The following is a 26,962-nucleotide window of genomic DNA, read 5'->3' as shown; positions in this document are numbered from 1 at the left end:
TGTCCCTTTCACAGGAACACAGGAGGGGAACAGGTACTGCCCACATGCCCCCTCTGGGAGCCAGCCTGCCCATCTGCAGTGAGGGAAGAAAAAGGAATGTCTGCAACTCTATGTAAAGGTCTTTTGTTGAGAAATCATGCCTGCTGGTGTTGAAATTTTTTTTTTAATATTAAAGAAAAGCTTGTTTCTCTGTAGCTCAGATCAAGCAGTAGGAAATTATAATTGCTTGCCATCAAGGACACCAGACTCTATCCAGGGGAGTGTGAATAGAAGTGAGGAGAACACCCTCTCTCTGCTGGAACTCCTAATGGGTTTCACTGTGGGATTCAGCTACAGAGCGGGGACAAAACAATGCTGCATTTTCCAAAGCAGCTCCACCCCCCTTGAGGTCCCAGAAGCCTAGGAATCCTGAAGAATTGCAGTGGGGGTGGCAAACATGGTGAGGACTAGCTATGTGGAATATAGCATTGTGGTTAAAGGGGAATAAAGGGAGAGTATAAGCCTTCTATGGTTTGCCTTTCATGTCCTGCAATTTCTGTATTATCAAGATTCAAAAGAATTCAAGGAGGGTCTCACCCACAGGCAGCACTTCCCATGATGAAGCGTCTTCTGGGATCAGGGATTTACAAAATTCAGTCCTTGTCCTTAAGGCTCTTCCTTTCAGGGACAGAGTCAATAAACATCTAACAGTAAGGCTGAGAGATACATAAGAGCTGAAAATCTAGTAATTAATAATAGCCATATTTGATCACTGTTAAGAAAAGGAAAAAAGGAAAAGAAGTACACCATGTTATTAGAAGAAAAAAGAAAAGAGAAATTATTTTGAAGACGTTCGAAGGATGATCAATGATCACCGGATACTGAAATTAAGATTTTTTTTTTTTGTCAATACTTACATATTACCAAGAGAAGTGCAAAAACTAGGAATGAAGTTCTAAGAGGGAAATAAAAACAATATAAACTAGTCGGGTTATTTTCTAGCTACATCTTAGTGAATAACTGAGTAAGCTTTGTTCGCTCATCTGTAAGCCCAACATATGATGGAAAACAAGCTGGAAATAACCATTTCCTTCCTATTTGATGGAGAATCTTATGAGGATGTATGAATTGATCCCAACACGATGTTTTGAGCTCTTCAGCAGAGAAAAGAGACGAATTGTATTATTGTAAACAAGGTGCTTAAGGAGGCACTAACACACACAGAATGCTATATTACACTGGTCTGTGCATCTGAGATGGGAAAAGACATTACTCTGATGTACCCTGTTTCACATGAACAAGTTGGCATTATGTGAGATTCTAGAATCTTTAGAAGTTTAAAATACGCTTTATAGAAATCATAATACTTAAAGGCCGTTCTCTTAATTTCAATAGACAAAACGATGAGAAGATATTACACTATGAGAAGACATTAGGTTAGGTGCTGGAGGTATAACAATAATGAAGATATTTCTTATCCTCAAGGAGCCGACAGAAATGAGGTAAAGTCACAAGCTAGTTAATGCAGTCAGGTTCTATAGTAGACATAGGTACAGTGGATATAACAACAGGGAAGAAAAAGCAACTAAAACCATCAAAGGGTTCAGAAAAGAGTTGACCAAGAAGGCATTATTGGAACTGGATCACACAGACAGATTTGCAGTTAAGGTGACAGAGCAAGGGCAGATCAAGCATATGAAAGGACGTGTAAAGGTTCAGATCTATCAAAGAAGACACATAATGGTAAAATGCTCTTTGTGGTTGGAGCTGAGGTGGGGGTGAGTCGGGTAGTGGTAGCTAAACAAGAGCTCACTGTTCTTATTGCATAATACCTTGTCTTTTATTTACATTATTTTTTTTCAGGGCTGCCAACTCATCTTTTTTTTTTCTGAAAAAGATCTGTATATGGACTCCTTTAAGCCACGATTCCTCAATCATGCCATTTGTAGTAATGTGGATGGGACTGAAGGGTATTATGCTAAGTGAAATAAGCCAGTCAGAGAAAGGCAGATATCCTATGTGTTCACTATCATATGTGGCTCTTGAGAGACTTAACAGAAGACCATGGGGGAAGGGGAGGGGGAAAAATAGTTACAAGCAGAGAGGGAGGGAGGCAAACCGTAAGAGACTCTTAAACACAGAGAACCAACTGAAGGTGAATGGGGGGTGGGGGAGAGCAGAAAGTGGGTGATGGGCATTGAGGAGGGCACTTGTTGGGATGAGCGGTGGGGATTGTATATAAGCCAATTCGACAATAAATTATATTTAAAAAACCCCACAATTCCTCAACTGCTCTAGCTTTCTGCTGGATTGAAATGGTGTCCTACGAAGTTCACTATCTAAGGATCAACGTACATGTAGTTATTTTCTCTGTACATAGTTCACCTGACTTCATAGTTTATCCACATGCTAACTTTGAGGTGATTAATTTGACACAGAGCCACAAACCACCGAATGCTGAGTCCTTGTTCTACCTCCCGGAGGCCTTGTAACTGTCTATTTCCGGCTCTCTGTTTAACAGTTTAGCAAATATGGAAAACTAGTCACAATGAAGAGACAGGGTACTTAATCTTCAGACTTGAAAGTTTACACTTAATCTGGATAGAACAGAACGTCAATGAGGTCACAGGGAGCTGGGCTTCCCTGCTCTCGAGCCACAAAGGACACACACATCTAGTATTAGCTGGCCCACAAACACAAACCCTTCGTCAAAAGGACTCTATATCAACACACTTGGAAATTAAATTATAGAATTCCAGGACTGAAGATAATTCAGTAAATATTTACTGAGTGCATAATTTTTTCTGGGCACTGCGGTAGGAGACAGAGATACAGCAGTGAGCAAAACGGCGTCCCAGCCTTCACAGGCTTACCTTTTAGATGGAAGAGACGGGCCAGATGTACATACAGACATGCATGTGTCACACAGGGAAGGGGAACAGAGAGTGACATTGATACCAGTGCTGTTGTATGCTGAACATCAGAGAAGCCCTCCGCAGTCAGGTGATATGCCAAGTCCCAAGAACTAAGGTCGTGTGCGGTGAGCTGTGTAGGGTGTTTGGGCAATAGCAAGGAGGCTGGTGTGGCCACAGCCAAGTCAGAGAGGGCAGGGCGCTAGCGAAGGAATCAGAGCAATAGCAGGGCCCAGACCATAGAGAGCCTTGTAGGTTTGGTTACAGACTCTGGATTTCGCTCACAGTGAGTTGAGACCATCGGAGGGTTATGTGCAGGGAAAAGGTGTGGTCTGAGTTATGTTTTAAAATGATCACTCTGGGGGTGCCTGGACGGCTCAGTCGGTTGAGCATCCGACTCTTGATTTGGGCTCAGGTCATGATCCCACGGTTGTGAGATCGAGCCCCTTGAGCCCCACATCAGGCTCTACCTGCTTGGGATTCTCTTTTTCCCTCCCTTCTGCCCCTCTCCTCCACTTGCATTCTCTCTCAAAAGAAATAAATAAACATTTTTAAAAAAATGATCACTCTGGCTGATGTGGACAGAAGAGACTATAGGGGTGCAGAGTGGAAGCCTCAGCTCCTGCACAACCTGGGGAGAGGTGGGTGGCATTGTCTCTAGTGGTAACAGCTGTGATATGTAGGAGATGAAAGGTGACTTGATTGTCGATCTGTTTTTTTAATTTCTTTTAATGTTTATTTTTGAGAGAGAGAGAGAGAATAAGAGAACAAGTGGGGGACGGGCAGAGAGAGAGAGGGAGACACAGAATCCAAAGGAGGCTCCAGGCTCTGTGCTGTGCCCAACACGGGGCTTGAACTCACGAACCATAAGATCACGACCTGAACCAAAGTCAGATGCTTAACTGACTGAGCCACCCAGGTGCCCTGATTGTCAATCTGCTTTAAAGTCTCCAGGACCCGAGCGCAGGACTTTTGTCTGCTTTATTCTCTCTGTATCTACAGCTTTTAGATCAGTACCAGACACACAGTGGTCCATTTGAAATATTTTAAAAACACTGAGTGAAAGTAATGGCTGGTGGATTAGATGGGGAGCGAGAGAAAGAACAGATCAAGGATGGCTCCAAGATTGGGGGGCCTGAACAATAGGAAAGTGGGGATGACACTTGTTGAGATGGTGAAAACATTGAGAGAACATGCTGTGGGTTGGGGATTGAGAGTCTGCTTTAGGCTGTGGTAAGTAAGCGGCAGGTATAAAAGTCGGAAATTCAGAGCACAGATCAGAGGTGGACACTTTGGGAACACCCACATCTCACAGTCTTGAGGATGATGGAGAATCACAGAGAGAGTCCAAGAGAGAGCAGCCAAAGAAGAAGGAGGAGAAGCAGGGGGAAACCAAGAGGTTGTGTGGATAATGGGGCTCCTCCCCTATGGAAATGCAGCCAAGGGGGCCAGTGAGGAATGCTCAGGGCTGACTCTGCACTAGTCCTGGGGAGATTACTGTTATCCCTACAATGGAGAAAGGGAAGAATTGAGTATAGACAACTTCTGTCATTTGGGAGTTGGCGGGGTGGGGGAACAGGGAGGAAGAAGCAAGGTTGTAGCTGTAGGAGAATGTGGGGTCAAGGGAATGGTCCAGTCATGAGGAAACACCTGGTGATCTAAGAATGAGCTAGATAAATTCAAGGTCATCTGGCAATGCAATAATTCACGAGCAATAGAAACATTGAAATAATAGTCCTTTGAATCTCATAATCCTTCTTTACTTTCTTATGTTCTTACTGAAACTAAACGGACTTCAAATATATCTGATGACTGGATTCTTCCAGCAATGCGTCTGATTCTGAAGAGTGTTCTTGCCTGTGCAACACCTTCTGTCTCCTTCCTCCCTCTTCCTCTTCATTAATATGTAGGTCAGAACTGAATGATCCAGGTGAGTGCATTTAATGATGCATTTGATGATGACATTGATCAGTCTTGTGCTCATTCCTGTTTAGCACCAGCGCATCTTTGGATTGGCTGCCTCTTTTGCGGGGAAGCGACCTGTCCTCTGGACCTCCACCTCCAAGCCCTTTCCCTCAAAGAGGCAGAGAGGCATTTCTTTGTTGCTACTACTTGACAGAAAGAAACCTCATAATTATCAGCCAGAATCAAAAGGTGGTGGTGGCTAAATTGTTACACAGTTTTACAGAATCTAGTATGAAGGATGAATTATTTAAAGCCAAGAAAATTGCTATGAAAATTTCAAAAGTCATGCTATTATTATTTCTGAAACACTGTCAGCAGAGATACCTAAGCATATTAATTGGAATGGCTCTACAAAATAAACTTATCATGCAAAAAAAAGCAATAAACCTTAGGATATTTGGAAAATTAGAATCTAATCAGAGAGCATCTTCAATTTAATTTATTTCACTGAAGCTTACCTTGTACAAGGCACTATGAAGTCTTGTTGAATAAGAAATAGCTCCATCATTAAAAAAGGAAAGACCAAAATCAAGTATCAAGTTATAATTATAGCAACCTGCAACACACATACAGCCCCCAAATTCCTCTCCAAACACATCAAGCATTTTCATATTTAGTCTTTCTGCATAGTTATTCCAACTCCCTAAGGCATCCTTCTTCCAGTTCTCTGCCTTTGAAATCATCACTCTTCAAGATCAGCTTCCTGGGGACTTGTGGGTCTTTATAATAAGAATTAACCCCTTCCTCCCCATTTTGCAACTGGACCATTTTCTTGCCAATATATCTATGTCTGCTCAGTCCTTTCCTCCCCACTTTGCAAATGGACCATTTGCCTACTAATATGTATATGTCTCCTCGGTCCATCAGACTGTGACCACTTTGAAGACAGGACTTATTTTTTATTATTTCTAAGTGCCTTTCCCTCAGCATCTAGACTAGTGCCTTGACCGTAATAAGAATATGATAAATTTTTGTGGAAAATAAATTATTTCATAGATCATCACCCTGAGAAAGCTCACTCAGAGACAAAAAGCCAACATACTTGCTGGAGTCTTGATAAAATTGGCTAGAATTTATTGGACTTAGTCTATGCCAGAAACTGTGTGTGTGTGTGTGTGTGTGTGTGTGTGTGTGTGTGTGTGTGTATGTCTAATACATTATGGCTAATCCTCACTTTAGTCCTTATCTCTTTGAAATATATTTTATTAAGCCTCATTTAAAGATGAGAAAACTGAAGGTCATAAAGGTTACCTAAAGTGATCAAGACAGCATGCTTGCAAGGGGCAGGTCTGAATCTAGTCTGGGTCTAAAACTAGACTTGAATCTAGTTTTGTCTGACTCAAAGTCTGGGCTTTTATCTACTACTCAAGCTGTCCCAGCTTCACCCCACAGCCATCGTTCTGACAGACAGGAGGAGCTGGTCAATTACTGAAAACTCCCCTGTGCCAGGCATCACACAATTGCATGTGTTTCATTTCATTAGATGCTCACAAAACTTCTGTGGGAATGACTTAAAGAGGCTTAGAGAATGTAAGTACGTTTCCCAAGATAGCATGGCTAGACGCGGCAGAACTGACATCTCTGCCCTGGGCTCTGCCCCTAACGAGGACACTGTGATAAACCTTTTAGACACTAAAAGAGTTATGCCAGACTCCCCATTGCTCAGCAAGCCCCCTTTGCTTTCCTAGATTATTTTTACTGCTCCTGATGCCACTTCCTGTGCTCTCTTCCCACTTTGCACCTCTTAGAAAAGCATGTTTCTCGGATCCTATGTCTGTAAGCTGTAGCTCCTTCATCGCTGACTCCTTTTCAGTAGCCCCGGGGTTTCCCTTCTCTGGATGCAGAGGGAACCTGTCTTCCAGTGACTTCCCAGGCACCCACGGATGAACCTCTGGGGGATTCAGCCCAGAGGAGGCTGTCCCTCCTGCACTGCACACCTTCACCCCTCCCTACCCAAGTCACAAAGACACTGAAACTTCCTCCCTGAGCTCTTTCCCATGATGCTCCACCTCTCTTTACACTACTCCCTGCCCATAGATCTCTCCAATTTTTACTCTTGCCAAGGTTTTATCAAAGCGAGTTTACAGAAGCTGACCCTCCCACTGTCAGTTTTTCCTTGCAGGGAGCACCCGGGGAGATTGGGTGGGGGTGAGTCTGAGTGAGGAATTCTTGCCCTCCACCAACACAAGGTCCTGCTTAGAGCTGCCAACAGTGACCCATGCAGAAAGAGCCAAATGCAGAAAGTGAGGACTAATTTTAATGCCCAAGATCAGGAAAAGAGGTGGGATTTCAAACAAGAGGCAGGCAGGACCTGCCCAGAGGGTAAAGTGAGCCTGACATGGTGAGATAATAGTGGGACAGGAAAAGGAATGAGTCACTCTTTGCTAGTTGTGAAGGCAGGTGACCTAAGGAACACAGCAATATGGGTAAAGGGTAAGAGAGAAGTGAACGGATTCATACTGAAAAGAGCACGGAGTACCTAGATGCTCCTGTGTGGGAAAATAGCCTTGCACCCTCTCTGGTTTTCAAACAAGGAAACTAAGACACGTTTTACTCAATAACAATCCCCAGGATCCCAAGTGAGAGTTTAAAGTGCACGGCCCGTCTGGTACACTTGAGGTAGTGTGCCGTCATGTAATTGACCACATTGTTAAATTACGCATTGACAGATAGTCACCCTTAGCTAATGAATCGCCACAGTTTTGAAATCTTTCTCAAGCTGCAAACTGAGTGAAATATTTAAATATCAGGACATAGTCAACTCGAAAGGCAAGACGAGTTTGTTCCAAGTGACTGCAGTTCAACCCTTGGGTAAATGAACTGTCTGCTGAGCTTCCAGCAGGTCACACTTTCTAGAAATTATAGTGTCTGTCATCTATACGCGAGATCCCTTCTTTTAACCTATTCTTGCTCATTTACTTTTCTTATACTTCAAAGATATAGAGTTTGAGCTTTTTTTTTTTTTTTAATTTTTAATGCTTTTCTGTAATGCTCAATGGGATTCATTTGAATCAACAAACAGAACAGCTGTGATGTGCTGGGTGTTAGTGTCTCTGGCAACTGTTCAGACAACACCTGCCTGCAGGTTTGGGGATTAGCATTTTTTCACAATTCTTCCCTTTCACAGCTCAGACTATCATGCTTTCCTTTCTTTTTGATCTGCTCAGGAGTGCTGTCTATTTCAGCTCCTTTTCTCTGCAGTGAGTCAGAAATGGAATTCAACATTCTCGTTGTTCCCTTGCGTCCCATCATTCCTTCCTTTCTTCTGCAGTATCTCCACTGCTTGCCTGAGACTCCTGCGGGTGAAGTGCCTCCCTCTGAACCACTGGAAACCTTTCTATCAGCACTTAATTACCGCCAATGTAATTTTACGTTAATTTGCCTCTTTCATCCACTAGACTCGGAGTCTCCTGAGAGCAGGAACTGGACCTTTTATGTATGTATCCTCTATAGCTACAACAGTGCCTGTCGTACAGAAGGTATTCAATAGACTTATGACTATTTATGAGTCCAGAGTGAGAGGTTTTAGAATGAGTTGTCTCCCTGCCATTTACTCACCTGAAATGGACAGAGCATTTCACCTTTTCCAACTTGTTTCCTTGTGTTAAATATAACAATACCATTCTCTTCTAATTATCGTATGAATGGAGATGAAGCCACGTAATGTGTTTTATAGATTGCAAAGTATATACGCATAGCATAAGTTACTGTGTTAACTCAAAGGTTTGGGGTCGACAATTAGAGGGAGGGTGTTTCAAACCAGTGGTTCTCAACCTTGAGTGATTTTGCCCTCTGGAGGACATTTGGCAATGTCTGGAGGCATATCCGGTCATCACATCTGGGTGGTGAGGGGTCTTGGTTACTGGCATCTTGTGGATAATGACCAGGAATGCTAAAAGCCCCCTACAACAAAGAATTCTCCACCTCAAATTGTCAATAAACCAAGGTTCAACACTGGTCCAAGCTTAAGCACATATAATGGGCAAAACACTTCCCGTAATATATTTGCCACTAGACAATTGTCTCAGTTTTAGCGTTTTATACTTCAATAGGGATCATTATATAATGCACTTATAACTATTGAAATAACTCCTTGTCTTTCACAATATAAATGTGTTTGCTTATTCTCTGTGTAATCTAGAAACAGTAATCTAACATATGGGAGAAATTTCTGGTGTCTTCTCCTTCCAGCCATATGGTAGACTTCTACTTTTCTAACCCTGTGGATGTAGACAGGCTTTCATGACTAGCACTCACCAATGCCCCGTAAACAGAAGATACGTGTGTCACTTCAGGGTTAAGCGTTTCATAGCTGGTACAAGACTGTTCAGTCTTCTCTTGCTCTGGTGTAGCGATTTCAGATGCAGAAGTTTATATGGCGATGACCCCACCACATGGAAGCAGCATGGATCCCAATCATCATGTGGTGGGCAGCTGCCTAGAGCCTCGCCCAGATCCACATAGGATTCCACATGAGCAAAAAATAAACGTGTTCTAGGTTAAGACATGGCAGTTTGAGGGTTTTTGTTAATGAAGTTTAACTTAGACTTACTTGACCACCACACTAATGAAAGTAAAAACAGTATTGGTTGCATTGACATTTCATATTTAACCCGAACAATTCCTAAGATGGAATCAATAAATACGTTAATGTAGAATTGGTGGGAGATGGGAAAAGGAAATGATTGACCCAGTATCTTGCTTTTCAGAGTATCTCTATGTAATTATGACAACTATGCTGGGTCTGGCCTCACGGTTTTGTTTTCAAAGGGCCAGAGTCTGGAAATTTTGACTAAGTCGTTTTGTTGATAGATCATCCTTCAACCACTAACATGTATTTAATTAATATGTAGCAAATCTTGAAACCTTCTTGATATTCTAACTGACTCAAAATGCCATAACCATATACATTGGACAACACATTACTGACTGAGACTTCATGGCCTTTGCTTCAAGGAAACTCCTAGGCAAATTAGTCTTGAATTCCAGGACTTTTTCTGTCAATTCAGCCGGATTGAATTTGCAAAGCTTGCCCTCTTGAGGCCAAACAGTTCCAATCGACAAATTATTATACCTGGATGATAGCGAATAGTCTACTTGCTCTTGAAGCTACTAACTGCTGAGTTCTGGAATAGGCAGCAATGCAGAGTGAAGAGTATGGACTCTGGAACCAGTTGTCCGGCTTTGTGTCTGGGACCTACCACCTCTTATCTGTGACATCTGAGGCCCATTCCTTCATCTGTAAAATACGAATAGTAAAAGTACCCATATTATGGAGATGTTCAGTTAAAGGTGTTGATAGATGTATAGGACTCAAAATAATATTTACTACAGAGCAAGTGTTCAAATAAAGTACATTTACATTGTCTGTAGTGACTCTGAACTAGTATCTGCACACAATTTCCTCAGAGTGTTACATACATGAACTAAACAAGAAGTTACTATTCTTTGAGGGGCACCAACTGAACATTTCAAAATATATTCAAAACAGATACATTCAACAGTTTAGAAATATGACATAATCTATGTTGAAATGTCCTATCTCCAACAAGATCTCCATCAAACCATGAAGACAATCCCACGAAGACATTTGGGTTTTGTTTGAAACATTAAGATTTGTAAATATATCTTCACAAATGATGTTCTTAAATGGCTCTGAGAAAAGAGGTATTTGTTAAGTGTTCTTTCTCTCTTTTTTATTTCCTTTTAACGTTTCCGGGCAATCAAATCAACATTGCAATGACTAGTTTAGACATGAAAATCGTACTGCAGATAAAAAAAGCAGATAAATTTACTTTAAAAAATGGCCTTTGGTGGATTCAAAGAGGATTTTCAATTCAATATAGGAATTAGTCATAAAATTGATTACTGTACATTTTCTGGAAGATGGTGTCAATTGGCTCCGTGAAGAAATAGTTAAAAGTATATCCTGCTCCCACACAATAGTGGGACCTCCACAATAAGTCTGCCACACAAAATACAATCTCCTACAAACTAAGATGTTATCATTGTATTTGGCTCTTTGATCTCATGAATATTAGATTATCCTGCACAATGTGAAAACAGAAGGCCACGAAGAGAATTGTCAAAATTGGCTAGAATTTCATTTATGTTTTGCCAAGCTGTTCTGCATCAACTGTTGAAAATTATATAAAAATGAAACATGGAATTAAAATTATAATGGTTAAGTAGGAATACATAACCTATGGAAAAATATTGGGAAATTTAATTGTCTGATACTTTAAAAATTAATACATTTTTAATTACTTAAGATTATATTGATAATGGGGCACTTTGTGCTTTTGATCTCAATCATATCATGTTACTATAGACACTTAAGAAAAATGAGAGGCTGATAATTTAATCAGAAAGACACACAGAAAATCTACTTCGACATGCATAGCAAAGGACTTGCCAGGGACCACAGTACGAGCTACTCAATAGCCACTTAAAGCATGATTGATTTTTAGCATATTTTATGCATTGATAAAATGAACTGCATATTTATGAATATTATCTATATATCACTTTGTGCGGACAGCAGGGCATATATTTGAGCTCCATTTAGAGCTGCAAAAATGGAGATTGGAGAGTTGATGATCTCCTGAGGTCACATAAGAAACGGCAGAGGCAGAAATTGACCTAACCGTGCTAGATATGCTCTTTATCTATTCAAAGATCACAGAGTTAGTCAATGGAAGAAACTAGGATGTGAGCTCAGATCTTTGATTAGAGTCTAGTGCTCAATCGATATTCATTCATCAAATTTTTAATGAGTACCTGCTACATAGATATTGAATGTTGATGTTCTTAGAGTGACCAAGCCCAAGTCCCTGATTAGACTTTATAATGCAGAATGAGACACAAAGTACTAAATGTACATTATAATGCAGTGCCAAAGTGAGTGGGGTAACACAGGATGCTATTGCAGAGGAAATAAGGGGCTTCCTTCCTAGACTGGGAGAAGGGAAAAGAGGAAGTGTGGTTTAAGTTGAGAGCTGAAGGCTGTTAGGAACGAGACAAAGGAAGGGAGACGAAGGGGAAGGGGAATTCAGAGTAAGTGCCCCAAGAAAAAAGAGAACATGGCATCTTAGGAAAAAAGGATGGATTTCAGCAATGACTAAAAGAGACAGTATGAGTGGAAGTCGAGATGTTGAGAAGCAACAAATGTCATCTTACAAACTGAACTTCGTGTGGAAACACTCATGATTTTTTTAAATGTTTTATTTTTGAGACAGAGGGAGACAGAGCGTGAGCAGGAGAGGGGCAGAGAGAGAGCGAGACACAGAATCTGAAGCAGGCACCAGGCTCCGAGCTGTCAGCACACAGCCGGACTTGGGGATTGAACTCACAAACCGCGAGATCATGACCTGAGCTGAAGTCGGACACTCAACCGACTGAGCCACCCAGGCGCCCCAGAAACACTCATGATTTTTAAACAGGGTTGAGACACAATTTAGTTTGAATTCTGGTTAAACATGGCATATTGAATGCATGTATTTACCTCCATTTGCTCCTAAAAGTCCAGTAACATGACAACAGATGAATTTAAAAGCTAAGTGGTGCCTGGGTGGCTCAGTCAGTTAAGCATGTGACTTTGGCTCAGGTCATGATCTCATGGTTCCTTAGTTTGAGCCCTGTGTCAGGCTCTGTGATGACAGCTCAGAGTCTAGAGTCTGCTTTGGATTCTGCATCTCCCTCTATGTCTCTGCCCCTCTCCTACTCACGCTCTGTCTCCCTGTCTCAAAGGTAAACAAACATTAAAAAAAAAAAAGTTAAAAAAACCCAAATCAAATAGACTGAAAAAGGAGACAAGAGGAAATGAGAAATGGTTACAAATATTTTGAAAATGGAAAGCATACCAGAAGTGGTAATTGACATAACAGAGCTGAGAATGCAGAAATCTAGGCACTTGTAAGAGAGATGCTTATGAGAAACTATGCAATGTAGAAGGTAGACCTGGAAAGACTTAGGAGCCTGCAGGTAAAGATTCTTTTGAGGGCAATGAGGTAAACTCTGAGCAGTTTAAAGTGAGTTTAATATCACTTCAAAGTTCAGTTACTTGATCAGATCCTCTCTGCAAGTCTGTACAACATGTTACCATTCACCTGCCTATAGAATCCATAGGGTTTGCTATCAGGAGGAATTACATGGAAGGGGATACCAAGCATGGTGTAATGAAGGGCAAAGTGACGAGGTGGGTGGGTGAACATCTGCAGGCTGAACATGGAGACTTCTGTGCTCTCTAACTAGCAATGAGGCTTATAGCTCTCAGAAAGGAGACTGAGAAATTATTTTCTGGAAAATGTGAGCAACCAAAGAGAAAAGCACTGCAGACGCTGAGTTGGAGAGGGTCAACAAAGTAGTAGCTGGGTCTCCCATCCAATCATCCAATGGTGAAACTCACCAGTCAATAATCCCTATTCATGCTCAAAGAATTCCACTAATGATGGTGTCTCACTCTTGAATCAATGAAATATCAGGAGACATTGAAATATACCCTCCAATATGTAAGCCAGAGACATAATAAAGATTAAAAACACTCCAAGAGAAATGTAGAAAATTTAGAAAAAAATTGGGAGAAAAATAGAGAAAAAAAAAGATCAATTTTTCAGGCAGGTATGAGAAAATATTTTTTTGTTTAAAATAAAATGGTGCTATTAGAAAAAAAAATGGTGCTATTAGAAAAAAAATGGTGCTATTTAGAAAAAATTTGGGAGAAAAATAGAGAAAAAAAGATCAATTTTTCAGGCAGGTATGAGAAAATATTTTTTTGTTTAAAATAAAATGGTGCTATTAGAAAAAAAATGGTGCTATTAGAAAAAAAGAATAAAGAACCAGAAGAATTCTTGGAGGTAACATATATAATTGCAAAAAAATCAATAGGAAATCATTGAGGAAGAATAACCTCGCTAAAAAATGAAATATAAGTGTGAGAAGTTGGATTATTTTTCAGAAAATATCTCCTCCTTTCCCCCACAGAGTAGAGGATATTCTCCCACTCTACTGATGTTGAGTTAGAACCACAAGGCCGAAAGATGTACGTAGAAGTGACAGTGTGCTGTTTCTAAACGAAAGTCTTAAGTGGCACATGAGTTTCTATTTGGCTTCTTGAACATCTGCCTGTTGAGAAGCCACTGGTCCAAGGAAGATGAGAAATACACATGGCAAATAACCCTGATCTGCCAAGCCCAAGTGACTCTAGCCAAACCTTGCAGAGCCCCAGTCAACTAGAGACCAGTGAGCAATAAACAAACAAACAAACAAATAAATGCTTTTTTGTGACACTGAGCTCTAGAGAATTTTATTACACAGCATTATTGCAGTAATAACTAAAATAATATAAGACAAAAATATAAAACTCAAAACAAACAAACAGGACTCAATCCAAGAGTTTAAACAGCCAGATAATAGATATTTCACAAAGAGAGAACCAAAAACATTTTAGGGGAGAACATAGGAAAGAAACAATACATGAAAAATTCCCAGGATTGAATGACATAAATTTCTATATTCAAAGAGCCCAATGGGGACGCCTGGCTGGCTCAATCGGTTAAGCGTGGGACTTGGGCTCAGGTCATGATCTCACAGTTTGTGAGTTCAAGCTCTGCATCAGGCTCTGCTCTGACAGCTGAGAGCCTGGAATCTGCATTAGATTCTGTGCTCCCTCTCTCTGCCCCTCCCCCATTTGCACTCTGTCTCTCTCTCAAAAATAAATAATAAACATTTAAATTGTTTTAAAAAATAAAATAAAAGAGCCCAATGAATACAAACAGATCTACACCAAGGAAGATCTGATGAAATTTCAGAATATCATGGATAAAGAGAAGGATTAAAACTTCCAGACAAAATAAATAGGCTACATATGAAAAACAGTCAACCACATGGAATTGGTCTTAATAAGGTAATACTGAAAGCAAAAACTCAATAAACAAATGCTTTTGAAATTAAAATTGAGAAGGTAAAGATTCTAAGCTAGAATCATGGAACTATTCAAACATTAAATCAAATATGAGGGTAAAGTAATAGTATTTTCAGTCATGTAAGCACTCAAAATTATTTACTTTCAAAACCTTTTTTCCAGAAAGTTATTAAAGAATATGAGAATAAGATGAGGTAGACTTGAGATCAAAGAAGTGAGAGCTCCAACATATTAGAAGAAAAAAATTCAGAATTATGGCAAGAGAAAGTTCTAGAACAACAGCTGTGCAGCCAGCCCAAGATTTCAGTCCCAATTAGAGAAAGACAATGAAAGGCTTTAGGAGGAATAGCTTCATGGAAAATAATACAGCCAACAGCCTAATAGTTTACCTAACATACTTGACAATCTTACTAGAGATTTTATAGGTCTTTTTGAGAGCTTGGAGGACATAAAGCAGAAACATAAGGCAGAAAAAGTGAAATGAGACATTACTTTTATAGTAAAACACAAGATCCCTTTGAAGGATTGAAGTTTCCATAAAGTACCTTTGTACGCATGCAGTATTTTTTTACTGCATGTTTGAATTATATGTACTGCATGCCTTTGTTTGGATTTCCTCAGAAGCTGACTCAAAGATAATGTTTCAAATGTAAGTAGCTTATTTGGGAAGTAAAGGAAACACTGGGAGGAGAAAGGGGAGGTGAGAGGAAGGAAAAGAAGCTCACAAAGTAAGAGGGAAACCAAAGGCAACTGCAAATTGTTCTCCGTACCCATAAAAATAATTTTGAAACCTAGTTTTTTCACTCAACCTTGTATTTTTAAGCTATCTCTACATATCCATGTAGTATTTCGCTTACCTTTATTTCCTGTATGTTATCCCACTATCTAAATAAATCATAGCTGGGGTGCCTGAGTGGCTCAGTGTGTTGATCACCCAACTCTTGGTTTTAGCTCAGGTCACGATCTCATGGTTCCTGAGTTGGAGCACTGCTGTCAGTGCAGAGCCTGCTTGGGATTCACTCTCTCCCTCTCTCGCTTCCTCTCTCTCTTTCAAAATAAATATACTTTAAAAATGTTACAAAAAATTAATAAATCATAGCTTATTTACTCATTCTTCTTGTTCCTGCCTTTCCGATTACACTGAATGATGCAATATTTTTGCCCATGACTCCTTGTGAATATTTGTAAAAGATTGGGTTTTGTTTTATGTTTTTAGCACTGATGTTGGGTTATTAGGTGTGATAGGTTAATTTTTTATGTATGTATGTATGTACTTAGGTAGGTAGGTAGGCTTCACACCCAGCGCAGAGCCCAACACGGGACTTGAACTCAAGATCCTGAGATCAAGAGTCAGATGCCCAACTGACTGATCCACCAGGCACCCTATAGGTGTGATGGTTAATTTTATGAGTCAGCTCATCTAGGATACGATACCCGGATATCCGGATGCTGCTGTGAAGGTATTTTTTTGGATGAGATGGACATTGAAGTCAGTAGACTTTGAGCAAAGCAGATTACTCTCCATAAGGTAGTTGAGCCTCATCCAAGCAGTTGAAAACCTTAAGAAAGAGCTCTACTTGCCATCAGCAGCTGGCCTTCAGAGTTGAGCAGCAACCCTTAATTCTTTCCTGGTCTCTATCCTGCTAGCCTACCCTGCATATTTCTGACTTGCTAGTGTTTATAATCATTGTATAAGACATCTCTTTAAAATAAAGGAATTCCTCTTTAGATCTACAAATTAGAGATTAGAGATATGTGTGTCTTTATATTTATGTAAACACTGTCAGAAAGCAAACATTTCCTGTCCCCTTCAGGTTCCTTCTAGCCAGACTAAGAATCAAACTGACATGAGACATTAGAAAATCAAGTTCGCTCTTATATGTATGGGGAATCCACGAAGATCTGGAAATTCCAAAGACCGTCAAAGACAGTCAGGCAAAATGAGATATATATGTCATTCTGAATGAAGGAGAGTGGGGCAGGGGTCTGGAACTTCAAAGGGAAGGAATGCAACTCACAGGAAGATGAAAAAATAAATGCTTGTTAAACAAATGTTCACTGGGTCCCTCAGAAACAATGGGACAGACAGAACTTGAACAAAACCGACCTTGCTAGGTCCCTCCCTGTCTACCATACCTAGTTCATAGGATAATGTAGTTATCTATGGTGATAGTGCTCTTTTTGGAGCAGGTCCTCTATCTAAATCCTTTTTAAGCTATTGTGGGAAAGGCAAAGAATTTTTCCTGAAACTCCTGGGTTTTGATTGCTTCTTAACTCAAAATCATCTTCATGGCAAAGCGGCCCATCTTGGGGCAGCCTGCCGTGGGCCCCTATAACACATGCACATCCTACTGAGTCTGTTTCTTCAGAGAACTCTTCTAATACATCTAATGAGTACACATAGAACTTTACCAGATATTGCCAAAATGTTCTACAAATGTTCTAGGATTTTTACATTCTCATCATCAGTTAGAAGAAGGATTATTTCTTCACATTACTACCAGCATTTAACTTAGTCACACTATAATAGTTTTGACCAGTGTGATGATTGTGAAATATTATCTTGTTATTTTATTTTGTATTTTTTTCACTGCTATTATTTCTTGATTTAGAAGCTTTTCATATATCCCATTTGGTCATTCGTATATAAGCTTCTTTAAAAAAACACATTAATTTTTTTAAATAAACTTTCATTAGTGTTTTGATTTACAAAGAAAAAATTACACAAGTGAAAAGTGTAGAATTGGATGAATTATCACTAAACAATTCCACCACAGCTATCATCTAGGATTTAGATTCTAGATTTTAAAAAATCAAACACTGCCAAAACCTAGAATGTTCCTTCTAAATACTCCACCCTTTCTTTTCGCCAAATAATAAACACTATCCTGAATGCTAATCTTATTGTTTAGTCTTACTATTTTATAGAAGTGGAACCAGACCACACGAACTAGATTGAGTCTGGTTTCCTTTCCTCAACCTGTCTGTGAGGTCAGTCCATGCTGCAGAACAGATTGATAGGTGATCATTTTCACTGCTGCTGCATCGTTCATTGCATAACTACACAAAAATGTATTTCTCTAATCTGTTGTTGCTTAACATAGGATGATATCAGAAAACTTATTGCATGTTTTTCAGTGCACACAAGTGCGTACCTAGCAGTAGAAATGTGTACCTTTACTTCAGCGGATGAAAGTTCTCCATATGGAGGTGCCTGGATGGCTCAGTCGGTTCAGTGACTCTTGATTTGGGCTTAGGTCATGATCTCCTGGTCCCTGAGTTTGAGCCCTGAATTGCACTGTGCACGCACAAGGTGGAGTTTGCTGGGGATCCCCTCTCTCTTTCCCTTTCTCTTTCTCTTTCTCTTTCTCTTTCTCTTTCTCTTTCTCTTTCTCTTTCTCTTTCTCTTTCTCCCTCCCTCTCTCTCTCTCTCTCTCTGCCCTGCCCTGCTTGCTTTCTCTCTCTCTCTCAAAAATAAATAAATGGACTTAAAAAAAAAACAAGCAAAAAACTTCTCCATATAGTTGTACAAGTTTTCACTCCCAACTGCAATACATGTGAGCTCTGGGGCCTCTATAGTTTTGCCAACAATTGGTACTATCAGCGCTTTTTTTAAAATTTTTATTTATTTTTGAGAGAGACAGAGACAGAGAGAGAGAGAGAGAGAGAGAGAGAGAACAAGCAGGGGAGGAGCAGAGAGAGGAAGACACAGAATCGGAAGCAGGCTCCACATTCCAAGCTGTCAGCAAAGAGCCTGATGCGGGGCTTGAACCCATGAACCATGAGATCATGACCTGAGCTGAAGTTGGATGCTTAACTGACTGAGCCACCCAGGTGCCCTGACACTTTTTAATTTGAGCCAATCTATGAAGTGTGAAAAGATTGATTTGTGGTCTAAATGATCACTTCCCTGCTGACTGATGAGACTGATCACATTTGCATATGTTTGTTGGCTATTTGGATCCTCTTTGTTTTTGTTTATTTATTTTGAAAGAGAAAGAAAGCATGAGCAGCACATGAAGGGGCAGGGGAAGGGGAGAGGCAGAGAGAGGGAGAGCAAGAATCCCAAGCAGGCCCCTCGCTATCAGCACAGAGCCAGATGCAGGGCTCAATCTCACAAACTGTGAGATCATGACCTGAGCAGAAATCAAGAGTGAGAAACTCACCCAATCGAGCCACCCAGGCACCCCTATTTGGAGCCTGTTTTTATGAAGTATCTTTACAAGTCTTGTTCTCCCATTCTTCTATTTTGTCATATGTATGTTCTTAATGAGTTTTATAAATTATTTACATATTTCCAATTTGAGTTTTTTGTTTTTATTGTGTAGTAAATATATTTCCCTACTCTGTTAACTTACGTTTTACTCTCTTACTGGCTTAATTAAGAGAAAAATTTAAATGTTATGTAGTTTAACTTAGCATAATTTCCTTTATAACTGTCAGTTTTGTTATTGTTTAAAAAATCCTAACATCCTGAAATCATAAAGATATCCTCTTTTGTCATGTTCTATAATGGTATTGTCTGAAATAGAACTACCATATGATCTAGCAATTCCGTTTCAGGGAATATTTCTAAAGGAAATGAAAAGAAATACCTACATTTATTGTAGTATTATTCAGAATAGCCAAAATGTGGACATAATCTAAGTGTCCATCAATGGATGTTTGGATAAAGATAATGTCACACGCACGCACACACACACACACACACACACACACACACACACATTCAGCCATGAGAAAGAAGGAAATCTTGCCATTTGCGACAATATGGTTGGATCTTGGGGGCATTATGTTAAGTGAAATAAGTCAGGCAGGAAAAGACAAATACTGCTTGGTATCGTTTATATGTGAATTCTAAAAAAGCCAAACTCCTAGAAACAGAGTAGAATAGTAGTTATGAGGGAGTAAAAAGGTATAAACTCAAAAGGTATAAACTCCCAGCTATAAGAAGAATAAGTCCTGGGGATCTAATGCACTGCATGATGACTATCATTAACAATTCTGTATTATATACTTGCAAGTTGCTAAGAGAGTAAATCCTAAATGTTCTCACCACAGAAAAAGAAATGGTAATTATGTGAAGTGATGGAGATGTTTCCTAATGCTACAGAAGTAATCCTTTTTCAATATATAAGTTTATCAGCTCAGCACGTCATATATCTTAAACCTACACAATGTTATATGTTTTTTTTTTTTTTGCCTATTTTTGTTTTAACTGGAGGCTCAGATGCCACAATGTTATATGTTAACTTTATCTCTGTAAAAGGGGGGGGGGGATTGCTGCAGTGATAGAAATGATCTTTATCTACGTCAAACTGTTACCATAGCCATTAAACACACGTGGCTGTTGAGCCCTGGAAGTATAGCTAGTGACTGAGGGAATACTTTCAAACTTTAACTTTAATTAATTGAAATATAAGTTGCTACATGTGGCCAGTGGCTGCCGTATTGAATAGAAATCACTCAGTTACGTCCTCGGACTACAGTAGGATTAAACTAGAAACCAGTAACATAAAGATAGCTGGGAAATCCCAAAATATTTGGAAATTAACATAATTTCTAATAATACATGGGTCAAAGCAGTATCAAGATAAACTTAAAATTTACTTTGAACTAAATTAAAGAAACTCCAGTTTATCAAACTATGGAATGCAATGAAAGGCGGGCTTAGAAGTAAATGTATAGCACTAAATTCATGTTTGAAAAGAAGAAAGTTCTAAAACCTAATCTTCTTAAAAAGCTTCTGCACAACAAAGGAAACAATCAACAAAACTAAAAGGCAACCAACGGAATGGGAAAAGATATTTGCAAATGACATATCAGACAAAGGGCTAGTATCCAAAATCTATAAAGAGCTCACCAAACTCCACACCCGAAAAACAAATAATCCAGTGAAGAAATGGGCAGAATAAAAATGGGCAGAAAACATGAAGAGACACTTCTCTAGAGAAGACATCTGGATGGCCAACAGGCACATGAAAAGATGCTCAACGTCGCTCCTCATCAGGGAAATACAAATCAAAACCACACTCAGATATCACCTCACGCCAGTTAGAGTGGCCAAAATGAACAAATCAGGAGACTATAGATGCTGGAGAGGATGTGGAGAAACGGGAACCCTCTTGCACTGTTGGTGGAAATGCAAACTGGTGCAGCCGCTCTGGAAAACAGTGTGGAGGTTCCTCAAAAAATTAAAAACAGACTTACCCTATGACCCAGCAGTAGCACTGCTAGGAATTTACCCAAGGGATACAGGAGTACTGATGCATAGGGGCACTTGTACCCCAATGTTTATAGTAACACTCCCAACAATAGCCAAATTATGGAAAGAGCCTAAATGTCCATCAACTGATGAATGGATAAAGAAATTGTGGTTTATATACACAAAGGAATACTACATGGCAATGAGAAAGAATGAAACATGGCCCTTTGTAGCAACGTGGATGGAACTGGAGAGTGTTATGCTAAGTGAAATAAGTCATACAGAGAAAGACAGATACCATATGTGTTCACTCTGATGTGGATCCTGAGAAACTTAACAGAAACCCATGGGGGAGGGCAAGGGAAAAAAAAAAAAAAGAGGTTAGAGTGGGAGAGAGCCAAAGCATAAGAGACTCTTAAAGACTGAGAACAAACTGAGGGTTGATGGGGGGGTGGGAGGGAGGGGAGGGTGGGTGATGGGTATTGAGGAGGGCACCTTTTGGGATGAGCACTGGGTGTTGTATGGAAACCAATTTGACAATAAATTTCATATATTAAAAAAATAAAAAAATAATAATAAAAAAAATAAAACCTAATCTTCTACCTCAGCAAGCTAGGTAAAGTAAATGAAGCCTAAGGTAAATAGAAAAACTTAATAATAAAAATTATAGTGGAAAACAATGAAATCAAAGGGGAAAAGTTAATAAAACCAAGTTGTTTTCTTAAAACGAACAACAAAATCCATACATAGAGCCTCATTAACCAAGGAAAAAGTAGACAAATGGCTAATATGCAAAATGAAAAAGGAGTCATCACTATCACTACAGAGCCCGTGAAAAGAATAAGAAAAGAATATTATAAACAACTTTATGGCTACAAATTTGATAGCTTAAATTAAATGGACCATTTCCTTATACCAACCCTCACAGGGATAATTGGATAACTTGAATATATGTCTATCTATTAAAGAAATTGAATCAATAGTTCATAAACTTCCAAAAAATAGAGCACCAGACCTATGTAATTTCACTGGTGAATTCCACTAAATGTTTAAAGAAAAAATAATGCAAGGTCTTCACAATCTTTTACAGAAAATAGCAGCAGAAGGAACACTTCCTATCCCTTCCTATAAATTCAGAATTATCCTAATACCAATCCAGATAAACTGATATAAAGAAATAATTGAATAAGGGCACTGCGGCTCAGTCGGTTGAGCATCTGACTTCGGCTCAGGTCACGATCTCATGGTTCGTGGGTTCGAGCCCAGCATCGGGCTTTGTGCTGACAGCTCAGAGTCCAGAACCTGTTTCAGATTCTGTCTCCCTCTCTCTATGCTCCTCTCCCACTCGCGCTCTGTCTCCGTCTCAAAAATAAATAAACGTTAAAAAAAAAAAAAGAAATGACTGAATCAATAAATGAGAGAGAAGAGACAAATCTACCATGTAGAAGAATTCCAAAGGATTTATGTAGCGATTGTACCCTAAAGGCTGTGGCACGGAACTCCCCACTCCCTAAGTGCTGGCTGTTCACAGTGATTTCATTCCAAAAAGAACACTATGGAAAGGGAGGGGGTGGGGAACAAACAGCCTTAGAGTGGAGAAATTTGACATGTTACCTCAGCCAAGTGGTCTAGATCAACATCGACAGCGTTGACACGTTGATTGTATATACCCTTGACGTGACATGAGAGTGGCACTTCTCTGTGGTCTTCCTCCCCAGACCCATAACTGTTATCATGAGGAACATGTCAGAGAAGCCCAACTGAGGCACAGTCGACAAAATACCTAGCCAGGACTCCTCAAAATTGTCAATCGAGGCCATTAGAAACATGGAAAGTCTGAGAAACTGTCAAAGCTGAAGAAGGCTACGTGCAATGTGGTACCCTGGCTGGGATCCCAGAACAGAAAAAGGGCATTAGGTCAAAACTAGGACATCTGAATAAAGCAGGGACTTTATTAGTTGTATAAATGTTGGTTCATTAATTGTGGCAAGCGTACCATAACTAATATATTTGCAACAAGGGAAACCAGATATGAGGTATATAGGAACTCTCTGTACTATCGTTGAACTTTTTTGTAAATCTAATACTATTCTAAAGCAAAAAGCCCATTAAACTAAATTAATGGGGATATGCTGAAAACTTTCTCTCAAAAACTGGGTTGCCTACTATCTCCCTTTTTATTCAAAATCATATTGGAAGCCCTAGCCTGTGAATTGAAATATGAAAAAGGAATAAAATATATAAGAGTTGGAAAGTCAGAAAAAAACAATATGTTTCTATACATTAAAAAAATGCCAACTCTGTGGGGCGCCTGGGTGGCTCAGTCGGCTAAGCATCCGACTTCGGCTCAGGTCATGATCTCACAGTCTGTGGGTTCAAGCCCCGCATCGGGCTCTGTGCTGACAGCTCAGAGCCTGGAGCCTGCTTCCGATTCTGTGTCTCCCTCTCTCTCTGTCCCTCCCCTGCTCATGCTCTGTCTCTCTCTGTCGCAAAAATAAATAAAAACATTAAAAAAAATTAAAAAAAAAATGCCAACTCTGTAAGTTAATTTTTAGAATTATCATAGTCATTGAAGCTAAATTCATTCTCCACAAATGTTTTATTTTCATTGTTATAAACCAACTATAAACAATTCAAGAACTTGACATATTATTGTAAGATATTAAGACATACATTAATGCTAGATATACCACATCAATATTTTTGAAGACTGAGTATTTTCAATTCTTCTTAAATTAATCTATGAATTCAATGTAATTCCAATAAAAGTCTCAGCAGGTGTGTTTGTGAAAACTGAGACGTCAATGCTAAGATTTATCTGGAAATGTAAAGGAACAAGAATGGCTATAGCAAACTTGAAAAAGAATTACAAAATGAGAGGATTTGACTTGCCTGAAAAGATTTATAATAAAGCTATAGTAGTTAACACACATAAGAATGGGTCCAAGTATAGACACATAGACTGGTGGAAGGAGAGAGTGAAAACAGACCTTTTCTTTCTTTTCTTTTTAATGTTTATTTGTTTATTTTGAGAGAGAGAGGGCAGAGGAAGGGCAGAGAGTGAGAGGGAGAGAGAGGATCCCAAGCAGGCTCCGTGATGTCAGCACAGAGCCACACGTGGGGCTAGAACTCACAAACTGTGAGATCATGAGCTGAACCCAAACCAAGAGTCAGATGCTTAACCCACTGAGCCACCCGGGAACCCAGAACAGACCCATTCTCATAGGAGCACTTGAATTAAGACCAAGGAGGTGAATATTTCTGCATCAGTTGGTTATTTGTGTGGGGGAAACAAATGACACTTGATATCTACTTTCAATATTTCCTTTAGAACAGTCCTGCTGATTAGCTTTTATTCTTCATTCAATGATCACTCACTACATGGCATTTTTCTCTAGTTTTCTTTGTAAAATCTGCATCTATCTGAAATTATCTCATTTGATTGCTTTTTAATATTCTACCTAGCTTCCACTACAATATAAAGTCCTTGAGAGTAAGAATCTTGTCCATTCTACTCACTGTTGTACTTGGAGTATCTAGAACATTTCTTGGCACGATCATAAGCTTTCTATATAAAAAGCATTTCTAAATAAACGAATGTGTAAATCTGCCAGGGAAATTCGGAGTGAAAAGAGCAGGTAATCCGCTGACCCAGCATTTGAATGATGAGGAGGAGTTTACCTGGGAGAGTCTTGGATGAGGTAATGGTTTGGAACATATTCCAGATAAAGAGCGTAGTAAGTATGAAAGGTTCGATGAACGTGTGAAAGCATCACTGGGGGATTTTCCAAGCAGGCCATTCCTCTGTGTAGCAAATGGAAATGTTAAAGAGTCATTTACTCAGTCACAAGTCTCAGATTACTCGTATTATTTTCTTTTCATTTGATAGATGAAAAACACTTGCTTCCACACTGAAATACCAGCCCAGGATTCTGAAGACTTCTCCATCTGCCCAACCCAACTCTCAGCCTTTTCCAGTTTGGGGTTGCATGAGCGGATGTTACTCAGCACTTATTTACATTACCTGGTATTATTTTTAAGTCAGTAGTTCTGCAAGTCAAGTGCATGCCACGCTCATCTCATTTTTTTTTGTTTGTTTGTTTTTAAATATAGCTTCCTGGGCTCTCCTTCTGAAAGATTAAGCCAGAATGTCTGAGTAAGCTCACTAGCCAGCTCCCTAGATGTCTTAGTCTGGGCTGATACAACAAATTACTATCATAATTACTGCAACATTAACCTAGAGTGAGTGGCTTAAACAACAAACATTTCTCACCGTTCTGGAATCTGAGAAGTCCAAGTTCAAGGTGTCAGCAGATTCAGTTTCCGGTGAAATCCACTTCCTGGGTTACAGGCCTGTGTTTTCTTTCTGTGTCCTCACTGGGTGGAAGGGGAGAGAGCTTTCTGAAGCCCCTTTCATAAGGGCACTGATCTCATTCATGAGAGCTCTACCTGCATGACCAAATCACCTTCGGTCCACCTCCTAACACCATTATTTTGGGGGTTAGGATTTCAACATACAAATGTCGGGGATTACATGTAGTCTATAACTTCAGGAATGCAGAGCAAGTGTGCTAACGACTAAATTCTCATCTAAATCCTGCTAACCAAAGTGTGGTCCACTCAAACCATTCACATCACCTGGGAACTTATTTGAAATTCTGAATCTCGGCCCCCACCCCACATGTACTCAATCAGAATCAGCTTTCCTAAGATCCTAGATGATTCATATGCACTTTTAAGTTTGAGAGGCATGCACTGATCTAAACCACTGTGCTCCTACACTTAAGGCGTCAGCATCACCCGGGAACTTGTTCGAATGCAAATTAGCTGACTGCACCCCAGTTCTGGGGGACCAGAACCCCTCTGGGGGTAGGCATAGCCATTTGTCTTAACAAACTCTTAACACTCAAGTTTGAGAAGCACTGGATTCGAGCCATTTTCCTGCTTTTAGCTGTGACCATTTTTAACTTTAAGCCATTTGCCGCCTATGAGTTTTAGCACCACAATTCTATTTCTAATGTCAGTGGGAACCTAAGAGAGTTAGAGAAGGAGGAACCTGTAAAAATCTATGGCGATATGTATGTATGGAACAATATGCTGCACTTATGGCAATAAATAGAGGATTTCCTCTTTCCTCAAGCTGGAGACATATTGAAAGGACTCTCTAGTTGGGTGAACATACAAGCCATATGCTGGCAGGCCATAAAACTTGTTTAAAGACATATCCATGCTTTTTTCAATAGCTATTTTAGTAAAGGTTTTACTCCCACCTTGATGTCTAAATTTTAAGACGCCTCCACCTCTGAAAAACATTTTTCAAAGATGTCAGATTATAGCAGAGTGAACAGCTTCTTTAGTTTATTTCAGGACGCTGCCAGAGCATTGTCGGCTCCAGGTGTTTCTAAATATTACGGGTGGGGGGCTTCCCTCGCTTTTATAAACACAGCAAGGCAAAGCTTCCTATCTTTGTTCTTTAAATAAAAGCCCTCAAAACTACCTATTACTTCTCAATCAATTCCTGGGGTTTATGTCACAGCCTCTGGTAGCTGAAGGCTTAAATAAGATTGTTTTACAGATCCTCGGTCTTCTTCAGACCCACTCCTTCATTTAAATACTAAAGCGTTATAAGTCCTTTGCCAAGTTCAGAGTCAATCTGCCATTCCCTTTCCCAAGGGGCCGCAAGAGAGAAATCGCAGGCGGGAACTCCAGGTGTTAAACCCTCTGGGGGCAGAGGCTGGAAGGAGGTTTAACCCCCGGCCAGAGCCGCGCCCCCGGACCACTACCCCCGCGCCTGCGCGCCCGGACCCGGGCGTTCGCGAGCCGGCTCCGTGGCCTCCGCACTTTTTCAGGCCCACCTCGAACCGCCCAGGGCCAGCAGGGGGCGGCCGGGCTCCGCGCGCCCCTGCGAGGAGGGGACGCCCCGGGAAAGGAAGTTCCCGGCTCCCGCCCGGCCGCCCACCCAGAGCGCAGGCGGCGGAG

The 26,962-nt window shown here is 40.1% G+C and overlaps 1 long non-coding RNA gene across 2 annotated transcripts; it reads right to left on the bottom strand.

Moving 5' to 3' along the window:
• Positions 1–9,146: 9,146 nt before the first annotated feature.
• On the bottom strand, positions 9,147–26,950 carry LOC109252468 (uncharacterized). 2 transcript variants are annotated; one of them, XR_008422865.1, is made up of 5 exons: positions 26,839–26,950; positions 25,257–25,360; positions 25,008–25,113; positions 24,665–24,787; positions 9,147–10,095 (listed from the first exon to the last, which is right to left on the bottom strand). It is a non-coding gene; the product is annotated as an uncharacterized LOC109252468 (long non-coding RNA). The 2 variants fall into 2 exon arrangements; XR_008422864.1 differs by lacking the exon at positions 26,839–26,950 and adding an exon at positions 26,254–26,774.
• Between the last annotated feature and the right edge of the window lie 12 nt (positions 26,951–26,962).

The sequence above is a fragment of the Panthera pardus genome, unplaced genomic scaffold (genome assembly GCF_024362965.1).
Source record: "Panthera pardus isolate Hobbes unplaced genomic scaffold, ASM2436296v1 HiC_scaffold_17, whole genome shotgun sequence".
Classification (NCBI taxonomy): Eukaryota; Metazoa; Chordata; class Mammalia; order Carnivora; family Felidae; genus Panthera; species Panthera pardus.
Note: the sequence above shows the minus strand (reverse complement) of the source record. Positions and strands in the feature narration are given on the sequence as shown.